Genomic DNA, 20,709 nt, shown 5'->3' with positions numbered 1-20,709 from the left:
GGGTAGAGAGTGGAGCCAGGAGGTTGGTAACAATGGTCCTGAAGACTTCTCTTTGAAGTCTTCAGGACCAGACTTCAAAGAGAAACTGCTGAGCTTCAGTTCATCTGCAAATTTGACACCATCAGCTCAGGATTAAACAAAGACTGTGAATGGCTTGCCAACTACAAAACCAGTTTCTCCTCCCTTGGTTTTCACACCTCAGCTGCTAGAAGAGGGCCTCATCCTCCCTGATTGAACTAACCTCGTTATCTCTAGCCTGCTTCTTGCTTGCATATATATACCTGCCCCTGGAAATTTCCACTACATGCATCCGACGAAGTGGGTATTCACCCACGAAAGCTCCATGCTCCAAAACGTCTGGTAGTCTATAAGGTGCCACAGGACTCTTTGCTGCTTTTACAGATCCAGACTAACATGGCTACCCCTCTGATACTTGGCGGTGTGTGTGGGCGCATGGGAGAGAGTTTTGTGGCTGCAGGGGAGGGGGGGCACGGAGCTGCTCAGTTTGAAGCTCTAGTATCACCTGGAGCATGTCCACTTGGTGCTCCATAACGTTTAAGAGCTACACCATGGCTTCTTTCTAGTGTGCTGCGTTCTCCTTTCAGTCCCTCTTCTCACTGTCCCGCCACTCCTTCAATTCCTGTTTCTCGGTGGCAGAGTGCATCATAACCTCACGGAGAAAGTCCTCCTTAGTTCTTCTTGGCCTCTTTCTAATTCTGTGCAGCTGTTCTGCCACCGATAACAAAGAGGGAGGCTGGGCTCCCAAGGTCATCTCTGAAGTTTAAATGCAACATTTTACAGAAGCAGTATTGTTTGCAACACAGACAACACTGTTTCAGTGCTTTAAAATGCAGCCAGTACTCACACACCTGTCACTAACTGGCTGACCCCAGGCAAGCACACATGAGCCACAAGACCCCCAAAATGGTGACTAGCGACAGGAGCAGGGTAAATCTCTCTTCCCGGACCCTGCTGTACACTGGGCACGTGGCTCTTGGGGAGAGCCAGCACTGTAGGGGGGCCTGATAATCATTCCTGTCCCCACACTTTCCACAGGAGGTGATCATTATGGAGGATATCTCGCTGCTGACGGTGAGCAGGGAATCAAGGGAGGGTCTTGTCCAAGCCTGCGGCTTCCACCCTAGCCCCTATGCAGATCATCTGTGTGCATGGTTCTCCCCTCCCCCTGTGACAGGAAAGTGGCACAGGAAAGTTACCGTTCATGGGTCAAGAAACAAAGCAGCTCTGCCGTGGATTGCCTAGTATCTCCACAAGAGTTTCCTGGGATCTCTGAGGGAGATTCCCGTGAAGTGAGGGAGTCAATCAACAGCCTGCTCCACCGCTCAGACTAGGCATGCAGTGGGAGACAAGCCTGCTTTCTGCAACCCTCCTGCTCCCAACAACTTGCTTCAGCAATTTCCAAAATCAGATCCACTTACCAGGGGCCTCCTCTCCTGTTTGCGCTTCGCCAAGATCAGACTGCTGTGACTGGCAAGGCTCCTCCGGGGTAGAGAAGAGCTCCTGACTGCATGCATCTCTGGCCTCTGAGTCATCCTCTGCCTCTGGGTCTCCCTCCCCCTCTTCATCCAAGATTTCCTTCTCCTGGCTCAGTCCACTCTTGACTGACACACGAGCCAATGAAGTATCCACAGGGGCCTTTGCAGTGGAGGTGGGGTCGCCACTGAGTATCGTGTCCAGCTCATGGCCCCTGTCTATCATGCATCATGAAAGCTGTCCATAGGTATCATAATTCCTATGGCTGGAGCGCAGCTGGGACTGCACAGCCTCCTCTCCCCAAATGCCAATGAAGTCCAGCATCTCGGCATCGCTACAAGCAGGGGATTACCTGGTGCATGGAGCAGGCATGGCCACCTGGAAAGATGTGCTGAGACCACTGCATACATCACCGAGCAAACAGGAAGGGGACTTTCAAATTTGCAAAGGAATGTATGGGGTGGGGATGACAGTTAGTCACCTGAGGGCAGGGCAGTAGAGGTCAACCGATGACCAGAGAGGTGAGAACAAGCATTGTGGGACACCTCCGAGAGGAAAATTGCAGCGCTGTAATCACCATGGTGCCCACACTAGCACTGCAACGCTGTAGCCCCAGCGCAGAAAGCTTTACACCTCTTGTCAAGGTGGTTTTTTTAGAGCCATTAAGTGGCTTGGCAGTGTGTACACCTCGGGAGTTACAGCGCAGAAAGCTGTTTTACTGTGCAGTAACTTGCCAGTGTAGACAAGGCCTTAGACAGTGAGTCTCACTGCTGAAGCACTCTGGGCAGAAATGCTGCCCCACAACAGATTATTTCAGCTCTAGTGATCACTTAACAAAACAAAGACTCCAAATGGACCATTAATTAGCTCTATCTTTGAACATTGGGGAGGGACAGGTTAAGCAATGTGTTGGACTCTTAGCTCAAAGCCCGCACCTCCAGGCAGGAATATCTGTCTCCAGCCCCTCTCACTCTTCACGGGGGTCTGGCATCAGTCCGAGCCCCCTGCTTAGCCCTCCATCAGGACAGCCTAAGTACAGTTCTGCTGCTCTATACTCATACAATAAGGATAACAACGTTTCATTACCGCAGTTCCCTGCATTCAATACTATAATGATTTGTAACCCAACACCTGCCAAAGTTGATCACTTGGACAACACAGCTCTGTCTGCTCATACCTAAGCAGAGTTGGTGTATTCATGTATGTACAGTCTGGTCCCGAAGCCTTTTCCCCCTCCCCAGCTCATCACTAGCCATCAGGGAAGAGCTCATTCAGACCCGGCTTACAGTTCTAAAGCTTAACCTGAATTCACCCTAACAAGGCAGGAAACTCCACCCCAAGTTTAAACTGATCCCTTTCAGAGGTTCAAACTGATTTGTTTAATTTTCTTTTAAATATTATTTTCTGTTGTCTAACTTTAGAGTCACATGTCACTGAACCCTGTCTTTGGTGGAGAAGAGATTAAACGAAGCAGATGCATTAGAAAAGGAGAGATTGCCTGACACTGTTCACAATTTAGGTGCCAATCCAAGGCTGTTCTCACATAATTTCTGGTCTGACTGAAAGCAGAAAGCACTGAAAATCTCTCAGGAAAGCTGTTGCTGTTTTCCTCATAAGATTTCCTGTCCACAGCAATAAAATGACTCCTTATCTATTCCATCACTCTTTTCCAGTCCACCTTCAGGTCTTCTGACCCTTCATAACCTGCACATGCCACAGATTCTCCTAGAACATTATTAATTCCTTTTATTGAACAGGAAACATCCATTCCACCTATAAGCCTACAGATCTGCTTTACTGGCGCTTGCATGATAAGACACACACACAGTTTGTGGTATCTAGAAGCAGTGCAGCCATCACAAGGGCCCAGAGCCTGCCAGAACTAAGTAACCTTGTTAATTCTACAAAACTCCAATGAGAGCATGTTGTCCTCTTTGTCTTCATACTCCTCCACATTTTAAGACCTTAGTAGACATACACCATACACAATGCTAATCATGCATTAAAGGCACAAGCCAACAGTCATATACTTTTAATAAGAATAAAGCTTTGAATCAGCATGACTCATTAGTCAAGCGTGATTATTAGCTTGTGGAATAGCCTTCTTAGTGAAGTATAGAAACCCCCATTTTGGAGCCATTTAGAGATCCCTGGAGACATTTAAAATTAGACCAGACAAAGCACTAGAAAGTGTACTGTAGAGAACAATCCCACATTGGCATAGGTTTTTGGACTAGATGACCTAATCAGTCTTTTTTGCCTCTAATTTCTATGATTTTATGACTGGAAATAACTTTGAACATAAGAGGATTTAGATGACAGGCCTGGGCATGCATTATTTACTGCCTAACTTACAATAATTGCTGTATTATGGGGTGCGGGAGAAGTGGTGGTGGGTGGAGGATTGTGCTGGTAAGTGAAAAGAGGAGATCATGAAGAACAGCACAGTTCTGTCTGGAAAGGGTGTCTTTCTAATTAGTAAGAGCCCTGATTTCAGTAAGTACCTTAAAGGTGTTTTACGTTTGCTTCCTACTTGGTTGTTTTCTTTCCAGTGCTGGGTTTCAGTTTGAAGGTGTCTCTCTCTGAATAGAAGCATAATTTTTACTTACATTGGGACAGTGCCATAGGGCCAGATCCTGGGAGGGTGCTGAGCTCCTACAACTCCCATTCACATATTTTCCACACTCAGAAGAGATTGGCTGCTAAAGGGAGACTGCTGTACCAAAAACGCGACCTACTGCATGTATTTTAGACAACACAGCATCCGGACAGAATAGTTTCTTTCACTGTGGTTGCCTACTTCTGTCTTCTGAGCCATTCTTGACATTTACAAGAACCTTGCTCTTGGAGGCACTCAGGGGACGGGTTCTTTACCTTGCTTAGAAGAGCCGGGTAGACAGACATAATGGGGCAAAGCTGTGCATAGCACATGTGCATGTGTGATCACAGATAAGACCTGTTCTCTGATTTGTTGTTGTATGGTCATAACCATACAACACAGCTTACTTCATCAAATAGTATCCACGCTCCAGTCCTCACTTAAAGAATAATTTATTTATTTTTAAAAGTGACATTATTGGCTGGATACTGGGAGCCGATTATTGTGACTTTCAAGTGAGGTTACATTTTTGGATTCCTGAATTTTATGTTGTCCCTTTAAATGTCCCTTTAGATTCAAGATGCATTTTTTTTATGTGTATTTGGACCTGGGAAACTTTGTAATAGTTAAACAGCAAAAGAAGCTTTTTGGTTTCCTTTGCAGACATATATTTTGAGAAAAACCATGACGTAAAAATCTTGAAAACATATCAGGATTGAGTTATGCTAATACCCCCATACTCTAGAACCCTGTGAAGTGGGAGGGTCCCAGAACTCAGGCTTCAGATTGAGCCCAGTAGTTTATACTGCAATTAAACATCCCCTTAGCTTGAGCCCCAGGAGTCTGAGTCAGCTGGCATGGGCCAACTGTGGGTTTTTAATTGCAGTGTACATGTACCCTATGTCTCTTGATTCAGAGTCCCGGCCTTGAAATCACAAGACCACATTCCCTCCCTTTACAACAAAAACAAATGGGGGTAGAAGGGAAATGGGGGGAGGGTTTAATTGCAGTATAGACATATCCCTAAAGTCTAGTCCCAACTTTACCACTAATTTAATTTGCAAGTTTGGGTAAATCATTTAACTTTTCCCTTCCTCAGTTTCTTGATCTATAAATTGTGGATAATGCCTATCTCATCAAAGAGATGTGAGGCGTGCTTAATGTCTGTAAAGTGCTTTGAGATCCTCAGGTGAAAGGTGGAATAGAAGAATAAATAACTTTTAATACAAGTCTCACTTGAATAGATGTGTTAGCCTATTCCTGGAATTTACAGAAATGCTGGATTTTCCATATGTTGCAATTTGATTGAACATCCTTCTCTTTAGCTTCACTAGCCCGTTCTGAAAGAGGAGAACAAAGAATCAATTGAAATATGTAATACTGGAAAGTTTAACATACTACATCACTTAACTACAGTCTACAGGATATTTAAAGTGTGGTTCCACTCTGAAATTGGCACGCTGAAGCAATACCTATTTGAAGCATTAAAGCCGCTTGATGCCACATTTCACTCTGTAGAAATAGCATTGTGAGGGTCTATATTTCTCTCTCAATGATTTCCATATCAAATCTGCTCCATTTACAAACAAAATGTGTTTTTTCTAGCTTCAGCTCTGCCAACTCAGCTTGGGTTCAATGGGTATGTCCACACTGCGATGGGACATCCATGGTTGGCCTGTACCAGCTGATTTGGGCTTGTGGGGCTCAGGGTAAGGGGCTGTTTAATTGCAGTGTAGATGTTTGGTCTCAGGCTGCAGCCTGAGCCCTGGGACCCTCCCACCGCACAGGGTAGTAGAGCCTGGGCTCCAGCCTGAGCCCAAATATCTAGACTGCGGTTAAACATCCCTTTAGCTCAAGCCCTGCACGCCCAAGTCAGTTGTCATGGGCCAGCTGCAGATGTCTAATTGCAGTGTGGACGTACCTAAGTCAAAACTTGAGTTATCTCCACTACTGCATCATCACCAGTAATAAAGGTCCTGAAAATTAGATTAGTCCCTCAGTCCCACCTTTGAAAAATCATTGTCTTCAAATGATGTCCTCAGTCCTATTGCCTTCACTGGGTTTGCACACAAGTAACTGATTGGAACGTAGTAAACAAATCTGTTGATCGTGCACAAGATGAAAGTTGGGTTAAAAATCCCTCTTTTTAGCACACACCCCCATTCCTCCCAGAGATCGTTCGGGGCCACTGCAAGTGGAAGAAATGCATGTTTGGAGTACAGATGACACATTTCCATTTGCAATAGAGAGAGGCAGCGTTAACCTCTTCCCAGGGTGGTGCGAAGGGGGGGCGGGGGCTGAGGTTGGCTAGACATAAAACTGGGGGGTGCTGCACTATCCAGCCAGCAGAGGCCACTCTCCGGCCACCCAGCTTTGAAGGAAGTGCTGTTGCCAGCAGCAGGGCAGAAATAAGGATGCCATGCTATCCACTCCCGGTCCCCTCCCTTCTGCCCCCTAAAAGAACCCCGTGCATCCTAAACACACATCCGCAGTCCATCATATAGCTCAGAGCCCTAGGCCCCCCATAGACACCCAGCCCCCTACACACACATATCCAGACCCTACCCCAACTCACACAGCTTCTACACCCCCTTGGGACCTTCCATAATATACTCTCCCCCACTGCATCTGTTAGGTTGGGTATCTTTAGCCATGGCCCCGAGAGTGGAGCCAACCCCGGCTCAAAGATATCCTGGCAGGAGGCAGGGAACCCCTCCAACAATCTTCACAGAGACTCAGTGTAGCCAACTCAGAGATACACTGAGCCTCTCTCTGCTGCCTGATTGGTTCTCCCAGTTGCCTATCACACCTCCTTTGTCTCTGATTGGTGTGCAAAGGAATGTCCCACCTTCCCCTATTGCACCTGAACTGTCCAAGTCAGCAAGACTTCCTCCTGGGAAGGGTGTTTACACGTGCATCCCCTGGTCACTGATTGGCCCCTGTGAAGAGCAGCTGGAACTGTGATTGGGCACCAGACCAGGAGCTCCCTCTGCTTTGCTAGGCTGTGCCAAGTGGGTGAGAGTCCTGGATCGCTTGTTATATTCTCAGGTTCTCCCCAGCCACTGTGTGTGAGGTTCAAGTAGGTTTTATGTACCAGCCCCTAGAGCCACCACCAGCAGCAGCGGAGAAGTAAGGGTGGCAATGCCATACTATGCCATCCTTACTTCTGTGCTGCTACTGGCAGTGGTGCTTCCTTCAGAAATACATCACTTCTTTTACCGCTTTCATTAGCTTCACCCTCCAGGTCTGATGAGAACATTTTGCCCTCTCTGTTTTCTGCTCAGTTCATGTTGATCTCTATCCCTCCATGCATCCATGTATTTGCATGATAGACTTGCCTTTGTCTGTTTCCATCATCTGTAATGCAGAGCTTCACATACAGAGCTTGTCAGCAGGAAAAGTAGTAGAGGCACTTGTGTAAGTAAACTACTGAGGAAGGGCCATCATAATCACCAGTTCTCTTTGGGTACTCCGATACTATTAGCTGTAGGTAACTGCAGTGCAAGGGACCTATTCATAAAAGCTATTGGAATAATTTCTCTTCCTCATATACATTTTTATTCTTAGTTTGTGCAGCTTGGAAAATTGTTATACTCTTCTCCATGTTTATGTATCTATACATTCATATGCTTTATTGGAGGCATAAAATCTTTCCCCCACCATGTGTATGACTCCATAAAAGCTGCATATGGCATGGAATTCACAATGGTGTCTCAGAAGGAATGCATATGAGGAAACTGCAATCTTGGAGGGCAAGAATGATATAAATGAATGTTTTCGCAGTATGGCTCTCCCCTAAAATGATCCTAAATGCATTGCAAACCAGAATTATGCAACAGCAACTCGTTCTGTCAGTCACCTGCATTCAACTCTTTCAGACCATGACACAGTTTTTCTTGGTCTCTTATCAATCCCGTCAGTGTTACTAGTCCTGAACTAAGCAATATATCATGCTCTAGTCTACAAAGTATGTAAATGAAGATCAAACTGCTAAAGAAACATATTGACACCCTTACTAATGAAGCAGCCCCAAAACCCATTCTTGCCATTACCTCACATATGGCTCTGAATTTCTGTTTTCATCTTGGTAGTGCAATCAGGGAAACAGACTAACATACTGGATGGAATTACAGGCTGTACACTAGAGCTGGGCAATTTTGGGGGACGGGTGATGGGGGAGCGTGGAAAATTTCTACTTTTCAGTGAAAATCTGAAAACTAAGTTTTTCAGCCAAAAGCATGACATAGTTTGTGCAAAGGAGCCACTTCTTGTGAAAAATTTTGTTTAATCCAAAACCCAATTGTCCACCGCAAAATATTTTTGACAGAAAATTTTTGACTGTTAATATCTAAACACCTTCAGCATTAGATACATGCACTCAATACCATTTAAAATATTAGTATCATGGAGGAAATGTATGAGACTAGAAGTCAGGACACCTGGGTTCTAGTTCCAACTCTTCCATTGACATGCTACAATGTGTGATCTGGGCAAGTTATTTTCCCGCTCTATATTTGTTTCTCATTGGTAAAATGAAGATAATGCTCACCCCCATAGCCTCCTTGTAGTGTACTTTGTAATCCTCTAAGGGTGCAGTTTAAGTTCAAAATATTGTTGCGGTTATAAACAATGTAGAAATATTTGATATCACCCAATTACACAAAGATAAACTTCTCGGATGAGTTCTCTCTGGTTTTGGCCATCTGATTAATTACAGTTTCTTAATTGCTTACCAATTACTTAGTGGATTCAATGAATTCCTTAAGTGCTGATTGTTCAGTTCTATACAAAATCTATAAAGAACTACAGCATATCTTCTTACAGAAAGTACCGCATTTATATCAAATGACATCCAGGAAGACGAATATAGAACCCAGAACATGCTAGCCCATTGGTAAGGCACTACCAAATTCATGGTCCATTTTGGTCAATTTCACAGTCGTAGGATTTTAAAAACCATAAATGTCATGATTTCAGCTATTTAAATCTGAAATTTCACAGTGTTATAATTGTAGGGGTCCTGACCCAAAAAAGGAGTTATGTGTGCGTGTGTGTATGTGTGGGGGTCGCAAGGTTATTGTAGAGTGGGTGGCGGTACTGCTACCCTTACTTCTGTGCTGCTGCTGGTAGTGGCGCTGCCTTTGGAGCTGGGCAGCTGGAGAGCAGTGGCTGCCGGCTGGGAGCCCAGCTCTGAAGGCAGAGCTGCTGCCAGCAGCAGTGCAGAAGTAAGGGTGGTATAGTATGGTATTGCCACCCTTACTTCTGTGCTGCTGTCAGCAGGGTGCTGGCTTCGGAGCTGGGCGCCCAGCCACCAGATGCTTCTCTCCAGCCACCCAGCTCTGAAGGCAACACAGAAGTAAGGGTGGCAATACTGTGGCCCGTCTAGAATAACCTTGCAACCCCCCTCCAACTCCCTTTTGAGCCAGGAACCCCAATTTGAGAAACGCTGGTCTCCCCCGTAAAAATCTGTGTAGTATAGGATAAAAGCACACAAAAGACCAGATTTCACAGTGGAAGAGCAGATTTCACGGTCCGTGATGCATTTTAATGGCCATGAATTTCGTAGGGCCCTACTCATTGGTATGGTCTCAGATGTTCTTGATTTCTTCATTAAGGAAATCAGATCTCCTGTTTACTTTCTCTTTCCAGATTTCCAGGGCCAACACATTTATGACTATGAATATACTAGATCAGCTGACAACATTCAACAGGTTAAAAGATCAGATTGGGGAAGGGAATGAATTAAGGCAAGCAACGTCCTCCTTATCCCACCCAGTGGCCATTACAATGGCCTCTGTCTCAAGTCTAAGGCCTTCCTATACACAAAAATTGACCAATTCAACTAAAATAGTTTAAACCAACATAGTTATACCAGTGCAAAACCCTTTGTATGTATGTTTAAATCAGTTCAAGATTCTCTTATCTCAGTTTAGCTCAATCCATTTTTCTTACCAGAGTAAACTGAATTGAAATAAACTACACTTAAATTGATTTAGATGTGTCTACATTCAAACTGGTGCTGGTTTCCCTAAACACACCTTAGATAGATCAGTGCAAGTTTGTGTTAACAAGTCCTAAAGTGATTTGGCTTTGAACCCTCTAATTTAATGGATACCTGAATAATCTGAAAATTATTCAATATCCTTTAATTTCATTCCAGCTAGTTTTCAAAAGTTTCCCTCTGCTATTCCCAAGATTGGAAATATATAAGGGGTATTTCATATGACATAGTTCGCTGAACAAAGGCATTATATGCCCTTCTGAGATTTTACTGAAAGACTGATTGATCATAGGTTTTTAAATGATTCATTTGAGCTTTTGTCTGTTGTCAGACCAGGTGTGGAAATTTGAAAATTATTTTTTTTTCATACCAGCGGCAGCCATCCAGGCAGCAGGAGGACTAATATGAACCAACAGTGTTAATGTCCTGCTTCTAAGAAACAGCTGGAGATTGGAAAAACAAAATAGCTATTTAGAACAGTATCTGATATTTTCCCTTAGGAATCAAAGTGCTTGCAGCAAGGCTTTTTCTTATTATTTTCTTTGTAAGCTTTGTAATATCTGTTCCCCTACCACTAATTACCAGGATAGCAACCAGTCAGGATTTAGAACCTTTTAATCTTTCTACTTTATACATCTTCTCCCATTGAGGTACAGAATCAGTGTACATTCCAGTCCCCTCTTGGTTTTCAGGTGTTCATTGTTTGGGATAACGGAGAAGAAAAATACACGTGTCATGTACATTCAGCCTTTGGTGATTGATTGTTTCATAACTATGAAACAAATTTTCTATACCAATTATGTCTTTGCAGATGACAAAAGCCATTTAGGCTAATGACCATAATAATTAATTTTCATTATGAAGCAGATTAGTTAATGATGCCAAAACCTACATTTCTTTATAGAAGTAAAATACAATATCTTGCGTGCACTCCCAGAATGTATCTTCTAAGTTTGTTAAATAAGGTACTACATTAAATAATGTTTTCTGGATAGCAGTAGCGTTGGCTGATTTTGGCCGGAAGGGTTCAATGTGAAAGGCAGCAGCACAGTTCTCCAATGCCAGAAGCTCATTAGTAGCCCCCCATTTTCACCCACAGTAAAACGTGATTTATAGCTGAGAAAGACTTAGGCCATGTCTACGCTATAAAATTATGGTGACCTAAGTTACATCAGCCGCTGCAGTTATTACATCACCTGTGTGTGTGTCCATACTAGGCTCCTTGTGTTGGTGGTGTGTGTCCTCACCAGCAGTGCTTGTATTTATGCAGAGTGCAGCTATCCTACTGTGCAACTCACCTCCATCCAGCGCAGAGTGTTTTGGGAAGTTTTTGCAATGTCTTATGGGGCCGAAACAAGTCAGTAGGGGGTGACTGGGAGCATGTGTTCAACTTCCCATAATGCAGTGTTCTCCATACCACAATTTCACCTGAATGGCATAATATTTCACACCTCTTTTCAAAATCCCCACAAATCCGTGCATCCCTCCTTGCTGTCCGCCATATGTGACAGAAGCATGGATCCATTCATGCTCTGTACTATTTTGATGAGTGTTGTAAGCACAGGGCATCTGATCCTGCAGTATTTGCAGAGCTGCAAGAGGAGCCATGAGAAACATGACAATTCCTTGCAGGCTAGATTGCTGTGGAACCTAGAAAGAAACAATTCAAGGTTTCCTGGTCAGGGAAAGATGCTTTTTATAAGATGATGGGGTCTAAATTAGCTGTTACCACTCAAGAAAGAGACCTTGGAGTCACTGTGGCTAGTTCTCTGAAAACATCCACTCAATGTGCAGCAGCAGTCAAAAAAGCAAACAGAATGTTGGGAATCATTAAGAAAGGGATAGATAATAAGACAGAAAATATCATACTGTCCCTATATAAATCCATGGTATACCTGCATCTTGAATACTGCGTACAGATGTGATTGCCCCATCTCAAAAAAGATATACTGGTGTAAGCAGAGTCTGACATCTAGTGGTGAGCAATGGGCAAGGACTTCTGGAGCTAATCTCGTTTGCATGGGCACATCCAGCCTGCCTAGGTGCTCAGCATGATGGGATTGCTTGCCCAAATGATCACTTGTGGCTGGTGTTGGATTCCCAGTCTTTTTGTTATTGGGGCAGGAGTAATAAAGGGTTGTTATCCTTGTTGTGTGAATCGAGGGCAGCAGAATGGTACCTGCCACACCCCAGTGGAGGGACTCACTCTCAACTGAATGGCACTCGCTAGGCAGGGGACACGGGTTCCAAAGCCCAATGAGATGAGAGAGGGTGGGGACAGGTACAGGTAGTGTGGGCCCTGTTTAAGCGCCCCAGACACCATCTGACCTTTTCTCTCTCCACAGTATAACAAAGGAGCTAATTTAGAGTCAAGTGAGAGTCTTGTTACATGCCGCAAAGCTGAAATCACTGATACCTAGGTCTAAGTATTAGACCTACTCTGGGACAGAGACTTATGCAAGAGACTGCCCAGCAGTGAGGCTCCCCAACTAACAGCTGAAATCACAGAGAGTTGTGTTAAGTGGTGGGTCCTGATGACATCTCGGCAGCCCGGCAGCTGGCGGAGAGGTGAAGAGAGCAGCCAACATGGCAGCTGGCAGAGAGGTGTGACCAGCAGTGCAGCTGGTGGAGGAGAGTGGCCAGCAGGGAGGCTGACGGAGAGGAGAAAATTGGGGAAATAGTGTGAGACCTAGTGTGATGGCATGGAGATCACCCTGAGATGCCCCTTTTGGTCTGGTATAGTGCTGCAAGAGAGCCTTGTCTCACTTATCTTCACCTGGGTTATAAAGCAGCAAAGAGTCCTGTGGCACCTTAAAGACTAAAAGACGTTTTGGAGCATGAGTTTTCGTGGGTGAATACCCACTTCGTTGGATGTCATGCTCCAAAACATCTGTTAGTCTATAAGGTGCCACAGGACTCTTTGCTGCTTTTACAGATCCAGACTAACACGGCTACCCCTCTGATACTGGGTTATAAACAAGTTCACGCAGACCATTTTATCGAAAAGTACCCCCCGGCCTACCCCTATCTCCGGTCCTCATTTTTTAATAGCCATAAGAAAAAGTATGAATTTATTCAGATACACCCAGGGATGTTCATTGTCCCAGTCCAATTAGCAATCTCCGGCTCCTTGCTTCAGGAGATTCTTCTTTTCTGAGCCTGTAAACAGTCTCAGTTTCTGGAACCTTTCCCCATTCCTTCTCTGGGTTACTCCTTTTCAGGCCCTCCTTAAGCAGAAGTCCCCAGCTCTCCCCTTTGGAACTGGGCTGTATGTCCCTTGCTCTCTCCTCAAACAGGAGTTGCCCCAGATTTCTTTTCTGGACCTAGGTTCTGCCAATCAGATTCTCTGGTCTTTCTTAAGAAGGATCCCACAGCAATCCTCTCTGAAGCAGAGTTTTGGGTTGACCAGCTGTAGGGCTTTTGCCAATTTCTCCCTCAGATGGCCCTTTTATCTTATTAGCCTTCATGGGTGATTATAAGCCAGCCTTTCCTTGCTGATGTCCCACTATTGAGGGAGGAGGCAATATTTGTGCTGGTCCACTTGCCCCACCTCAACCCCAAATAGTTGGGCATGAGAGGAGTCCTGCTGGCCTCTCTGAAAAGCTCCTGGCCCTGGGCCCTTAAAGAAACAGTACTGGGATTTCCTCCCAAACACTTCCTGCTCCTGGGACCACTTCCTCTCTCCCACTGTCTCCTAGTCCTTTTGTAATTGGACCTTTCAGACTTTTAAAGGGCCATACTATGTGACAGAATAGAATGACCATTAGACATCACTACCCTTAAGGGAAGACTATCTCACCAACCTGATCCACACATAAAACTTAGTTGGACATAGCTACTGTGCTCAGGGGTGTGAAAAATCCATACTCATGAGTGTGGTAGTTATGCCAACCTAATCCACAGTGTAGATGCTGCTAGGTCAATGAAACAATGCATCTGTCAACCTAACTACCATCACTCGGAGAAGTGGAGTCCCTACAACGACAGAAAAACCCCTTCCATGCTGTAGCCTGCATATACACTGGGGTTCCAGCGGCATAGCCACTGTGCCATAGCTACGCTGCTGTCGTGTAGATATGGCCTGAGGAAAGAACTGTAAGAAAGGTGCTTGGGAGAGAAAAAAGGAATAAGAAATAGAAAACAGAACCAGTACATAGAAAGGAGAAAACAAGAGAAGGACAAAAGGAGAATTGACAGAAAAACACACACACACAGAGAAAGAGAGAGCGAGAGCGTTCTCACTTCCCCTTCCTGTCAAGATGGCTGCATTCTCAGCTAGTGGGTCTGAAGGAGACTTTTTTCCTTCAGTATGTTCTTGGCATGTGATGGTGGAAGTCTGTTTGTTTGGGAATGATGTAGAAGTTACTGTGCACAGACTGGTGGATCCTGTGGTGCTAGCAGTTGACATCATGAACATTGTCCCTGGCTAAAGGTACCTGTAAGGAAGCCGACTTGGGAACTGTACTGGGGAAGGGTGGGCAGCTGCTAGAGGGACCCCCTCATATGGACAGCTTGGAACAAGGTCTCTTTACTCTGGGAAATGGTTTGCAGGACATGCCCTCTAGGAAGGGCAGGACAACAGTGGAGCTTAGCCACAGTTATGCTAATCAGAAATGTAGAGGTAAAGGGCAGTTTAGTTAGTAACCACACCTGTCACTTCCCCTTCCCTGTAAGTGGAAAGGGGGAGTAATACTGTGATCTTCTCTGTTGCAGGGGCTCTACTCACTTTAGGGGACTCCACCCAGGGGGCTATTAAAAGTATGAGTTGACCAGAGGGAAGTGGCCCAGAGGAGGCTTTTTTTTAAAGAATCTGAAGTTAGGTCTTCTGTTTTTCTTGACCCTGAGGGTCACACAAAGAGAAGCCTCACTGCTGAGGAGGGAGCACAGAGGCTTGTCCTGAGTTAGCAAGCAACTGAGGAACAGTGACGGTAAGGAAGGATCTGAGTGTCTCCAGTCTGGGTATCTGTTTCCTGAGGGGCTGCCTAGGAAGAAATCTTATGCAGCAGTCAAAGCTGGTCAGGATTGGGCTTTTGGGCCAGACTCCTCACAATGGAAGCATTATCCTAGGATGCCTTGGCAGAGATATGTGATTTGACTGTACTATGTGGGAGATGTGGTCAAGTGAACCACCAGGGATTTTGTTGGATCTCTTTTGTTAAAATATTTAGGATTCTCACTTGCACAACTGAAAGCTGTGATACCCATGCCAGGCAGCAGGGGATTCTGTGTCAGCTTTTACTTTTATGGCAAAGTGGAATTTTTCTGGGAGTGGTTTGGAATTAGGAAGAGGACTAAGGGCCTGGATGATGTAGTAGCTGTTTCTTTATTCCAGCCTGTGATTATGTTCTTCTGCATGCAGAAGAAATTAAGAACATAAGAACGGCTGTACTGAGTCAGACCAAAGGTCCATCTAGCCCAGTATCTGTCTACCGACAGTGGCCAATGCCAGGTGCCCCAGAGGGAGTGAACCTAACAGGCAATGATCAAGTGATCTCTCTCCTGTCATCCATCTCCATCCTCTGACAAACAGAGGCTAGGGACACCATTCCTTACCCATCTTGGCTAATAGCCATTTATGGACTTATCCACCATGAATTTATCCAGTTCTCTTTTAAGAAGAAATTAATATATATTCTAAAACAGGGGTAGGCAACCTATGACATGCGTGCCGAAAGTGGCACTCGAGCTGATTTTCAGTGGCACTCATGTTGCCTGGATCCTGGCCAGCAGTCCGGGGGCCTCTGCATTTTAATGTAAATTTTAAATGAAGCTTCTTAAACATTTAAAAAACCTTATTTACTTTACATATAACAATAGTTTAGTTATATATTATAGACTTATAGAAAGAGACCGTCTAAAAACTTTAAAATGTATTACTGGCACGTGAAACCTTAAATTACAGAGAATAAATGAAGACTCGGCACGCCACTTCTGAAAGGTTGCCGACCCCTGTTCTAAAATATACATGAAGCAAATGTTCTGCAATGGGTTTCACTTTATGGCAGTGTTGCAACCTCCAGTTAAGGTTTATGATCAATTTAGGGTTTGGCATGATGAATGTAAAGGCACCATTGAACTTTTCCAGGAAAATAATTAGTGCAACATCTCCCCAATATATTTTATCTAGGTTCTGAGTGGGGTTACTGTGTGTATCCCAGCTAGCCACACACAGAGCACTTAAGTATGAGCGGTGGTGTGAGGAAGTGCATATTCTGTGGTTCTAATGCATATAAGACTGAGGACTGCAGGGTCTTCATTAGATGCAACATGTGGGAAAAGTGGACATTTATAGGTAGTGCCGAGAGGTGTGGCACAACATTCTCAGCATCACAAGAACACTTCCTCCTTCCCTAAACCACAGTTCAGAGGATCCTGGACAGCCCTGCAATGACTGATGAAAGCCCCATTTTGAGTGGCAGCCCCCCCTCTACTTTTGGGGGAAGGACTGACCTTGTCCTTTGCTGATACAGGATTGGGACGGGGTCAGGGAACCACTGAAAGTCAGGACGATACAGATGGGGACATACACACTGGTAATGTGGGGGAGAATATTGGAGATAGGGAGGGGGGAAATGAGAAACTGGTGAAGGAACATTCACAGGTGATATTGGTTATGCAGGAACCCCAGTCATCAGGGAGAAATGGGCAGACCTATAGATGAGGAGTAGGTTTTGATGTGCTCAGCTTCAGAAACAGAGGATTTTCTTGAAATCAGACAGGGAGAGGATCCAAGGAGAGTGCTGGGTTTATAGTAGCTGAGGGTGATCTGCAATTGTTCAAACCACACAGTATTCTCACGTGCAAGCAGATAACAGGTTTAGTCACTGCTGTGGACAAGGGAGAGCAGAGACAGGAACCCACCGATGAGTTACAAGCACACTCACTGGGGGGAAGGGATCCAGGGATTAAAGGGCTTGAGCAACCTCAGAGCAAACTAGAGTTGGGGTCAGAATCTGGGGACTCATGAGCCTGCCAGTTGAGAGTAATGAGCCAGTCAACAAGGAAAAAGTGACTAATGAAAAGGAAAGAGTGTGAGTGAGGGGGAAATCAGAGAGTTTAGTATCAGTGACAAGGTGGTCAACTGCACAGGGGTCACAAGGACCTGTGACAACTTGGACTTGAGGCTTTGTGTAGGTAGTACTGAAAATCGCAACTTGGAATGTGCACTCCATCCTGAGTGTTTGCCAGAAGCAGATGATCTTTCCGTTTTTGGAGGGACAGGATCTGGATCTAGTGGGTGTCATGCTGTCTGCTATGGCTCACGACCATGAGTGCCAACCGCCAGGCAGATTGTCAAAAGGCAGGGCAGAAACCCCAAACAGGTTGTATGTTCTATAATTAGATTTTACCAACCCAGTAACAAGTATGAACTTCTAAAGCGCTATAACAGTCCTACCATGGAGTCACAGACAGTCCCCTTGGGCGTTCCAGTCTAACTTGCCATCCCGGCAAGTTTGACTTTGTGATAGATGGTCCCTTACACCAAAAATCACAACAATCAGGTTACTCCAAGTAACAGAGGATCAGTCACTTATCCCAAGTCAGTTGTACTCAGATCTGAAACCAAAGACAATGCCTGTAGCCAATCCTGTAATAAACTAACTAAAGATTATTAACTAAGAAAAGAAATGTAGAAGTTATTTACAAGATTAAAACAAGCAAGCATACACGCACCAAAGAGGTACAATCTTCAGTTCAAAAGATAATAGCATTGACCATAATAAGCAAGTTTTTGTGTCCTTTGGGGCTAACCCAAGACAATCAGCTTGGGGTTCTCTTGCTTATGTCTAGGAATCTTTGGCCCAGTTCAGACAGCATAAAGAGACCCTAATTTCTTCTGGATAGGGATTTTTATCCCTCCACCCCCATCCCCATCCCCATCCCCTGCGCTCTCTCTAGAGTCCAAGCTGATGGGACAAGTGCTCCTGCATGTAACCTTTCCTTGGGTGGGTGGGTGGGTGGGTGGAGCAATCAACAAAGACTTTCTTCTACAATGGCCCGTTTGGATTAAATAATCCTTCCTGATGGACAGGAGAAAACACCTCTTTGGGTAAACTAATATTTCACACTTAGTAACGCATCTCCCCTGACTGTGGGGAATTTACAGTCTTAACAAACATTTTTATAGTTACAGAGCAAACATTTAAATGCAATCTTATGACATGGGATACAGATATATGTACGATTAATACATATAGCATCCTACAAGCATTCCATAAAGTTTAAATGCTAAACACGTTGTTATAACTCCAATATCTATGTTGATAATGCTAACACGCAGGTAAGCCAGACTGGTTTCCAGCTATGCATTTGTCAGTGTTCAGTGAGGCCTAGGGCCTTGCCATGAACTAGTACCTGGTCTGCCAGCATCACAGTGGGGAGCTAGGAAATAAGTCTATGTTCTAGGCATGACATTTTGGGAGCTCAGAGATATTGGAGGAGGAGGCCATTTTTGTTGATCCACAGGGCCCGATGCTTATGATAGAGTAGGGATACCGTTTTATTGTGCAGAAGTGTTGTCAGAAAAGGGTTTATTAATTGATTTCCATTACTCGGATGTGAAGTATCATTGTGTCACCATCTATGGTCCACAGCATCACAAGCCAAGGAAAGATCTTATGATAGTGGTTGTTCCTTTTTTATTGATGTGTAAACAGATTTTTTTATGGAGGACTTCAATTGTTTAGCTGCAGTGACTGACAGAGCGAAGCAACTTGAAGGGTTACGAGCTGAAGAAACTTTGTGTGATGCCACTGGGTTGAAGGATGTTTTTGAGCATCCTCATTTAAGTTAGGAGGGGATATTTATATTTTTAGGGGAATCTGGTAGTTAATAGGACAAGGATTACATGAAAACTATCTCAGTCCCTCAATGTGCAGTGCAGCCTGTAGTTTTCTGATCACCGCTCAGCCCAAGTTGATCTTGGGGAGTACGGAGCAGTGACCTTTGGCTGTGGCTATTGGAAATGAAATACTTGTTCACTCAATAATGCAGTGGCAGTTAGAAAGGTTGAAGGTATCTTTATGGAATGAGAAATAGCTCCGGAGTTTTATACTGCCCAGATGGAATGGTGGGAACTGACAAAGAGGAGCCTGGTTGACCTCTCTATTTTCCTTTTCAGGATGTCTGTATACAACTGATTACAAGCATTATTTAGCATTGCAGAGCCACCGTAATAGTTGACTGCAAGCTGGGGAATGCATAAAAATAAGGGTCAGAGAGACAGTTAAGAAGGGAATGGTTCAATACCAAAGGAAAAAGCTGAAATCAGCTAAATTTGCAAAGGACATTAGGACAATAAGTAGAGCAGGCGCCTCTGATATATTTGTGAGATGTAAGGAAAAGAGACTGTAGCGAGATATGGTGCAGTTACGGTCTTAGCACTGGGCAGGTCTGCTGTGATGCTGAGGATAGTTCAGGAATATTACAGTGAGCTCTTCTGGGGACAAAGCCTTCCTCCTTTCCAGCAACAGCAGCAGCAGTTTTTGGATAGTATTGCAGGTTTTCGAACATTGGCAGAAGCAGAAGAGGAGCAGGATTTGCTTGTGAAACCAATAGAGGAGATGGAGGTTTGGACAGCTGTCTTGTCATTGAAGAAGGGAACTTTGAGAATTTTATCAGAGGCTGTTGGATCCCCTTTCTGTGGTGCTGTCATGTGCTTTCGATGATTCCTTGACTTGAGGCACATTGGGAGCCTCCTCTGATGAAGGTTTTATTATTTTAATTTATTTTTTTTGTCAAAAATGGGGATTTGCAAGATGCCAGGAATTGGAGGCCCATTGCCTTTTTGAACACGGATTGCAAAATATTGGCTTCCATTCTAGCCAAGAGATTGGGGAAAATAGCAGAGAAACCATTGCATCTAATGCAGTTAAAGGCCACTCAGTGGGAAGGCTACACCAACTGTGTGTAGTTTGTGGGAAGTATTTGAAATTGGTTGATGGCTGGGTTATGTTTTGGCCTTGGATCAGGCCAAAGCTTTTGATGGAGTGAACTTTCCTTACTCATGGCTGCTCCTATCTCAATATGGTATTCCCCTACAGTTCATTATATGTCTGCAGCTCTTCTGTGTTCGTGAACATGCATTCCTTTAGTAAATGAGTGGAGGGGAGAGGCTATACTAATACTCTGGGGGAAGGCAAGCTTGTTCATTGAGTCCATGATTGCATGATTTTTCTTTGGACCATTTATGCTGGGCAACATGGGTGGCCAGTGACCCGACCATTATGGGAGGCTAGTGGGGGGAGGGATAGCTCAGTGGTTTGAGCATTGGCCTGCTAAACCCAGGGTTGTGAGTTCAATCCTTGAAGCGGCCACTTAGGGATCTGGGGCAAAAATCAGTCCTGCTAGTGAAGGTAGGGGGCTGGACTCAATGACCTTTCAAGGTCCCTTCCAGTTCTAGGAGATTGGTATATCTCCAATTATTACCTTATCCAGCCCCATCCCTTGGGATGGGGCCCCACCCCTCCCTCTTCCTATCTGCCCCCCTCCTCTGCTGGAGCCCAGAGCAGGGCTGCCCCCAGTCCTGGTGTGCCAAGAACTGCAGGAGGAGGCTTGGGGGCAGAGCATGGGAGGGGGCACACCAGGCTATTTGGGGAGGCAGTCTCCCTCTGCC

General features: G+C 44.8%; 1 long non-coding RNA gene across 1 annotated transcript in view; it reads left to right on the top strand.

The window, feature by feature from the left end:
* The first annotated feature begins 6,997 nt into the window (after window positions 1-6,997).
* LOC120398757 overlaps window positions 6,998-20,709 on the top strand; it is a 52,040-nt gene continuing 38,328 nt past the window's right edge. Inside the window, exon 1 of the long non-coding RNA XR_005594680.1 lies at window positions 6,998-7,104. This is a non-coding gene — a long non-coding RNA (uncharacterized LOC120398757). The remainder of the gene's footprint in view (window positions 7,105-20,709) is intronic.

Source organism: Mauremys reevesii, linkage group 2 (genome assembly GCF_016161935.1).
Source record: "Mauremys reevesii isolate NIE-2019 linkage group 2, ASM1616193v1, whole genome shotgun sequence".
In the NCBI taxonomy this organism is placed as follows: domain Eukaryota; kingdom Metazoa; phylum Chordata; order Testudines; family Geoemydidae; genus Mauremys; species Mauremys reevesii.
Note: the sequence above shows the minus strand (reverse complement) of the source record. Positions and strands in the feature narration are given on the sequence as shown.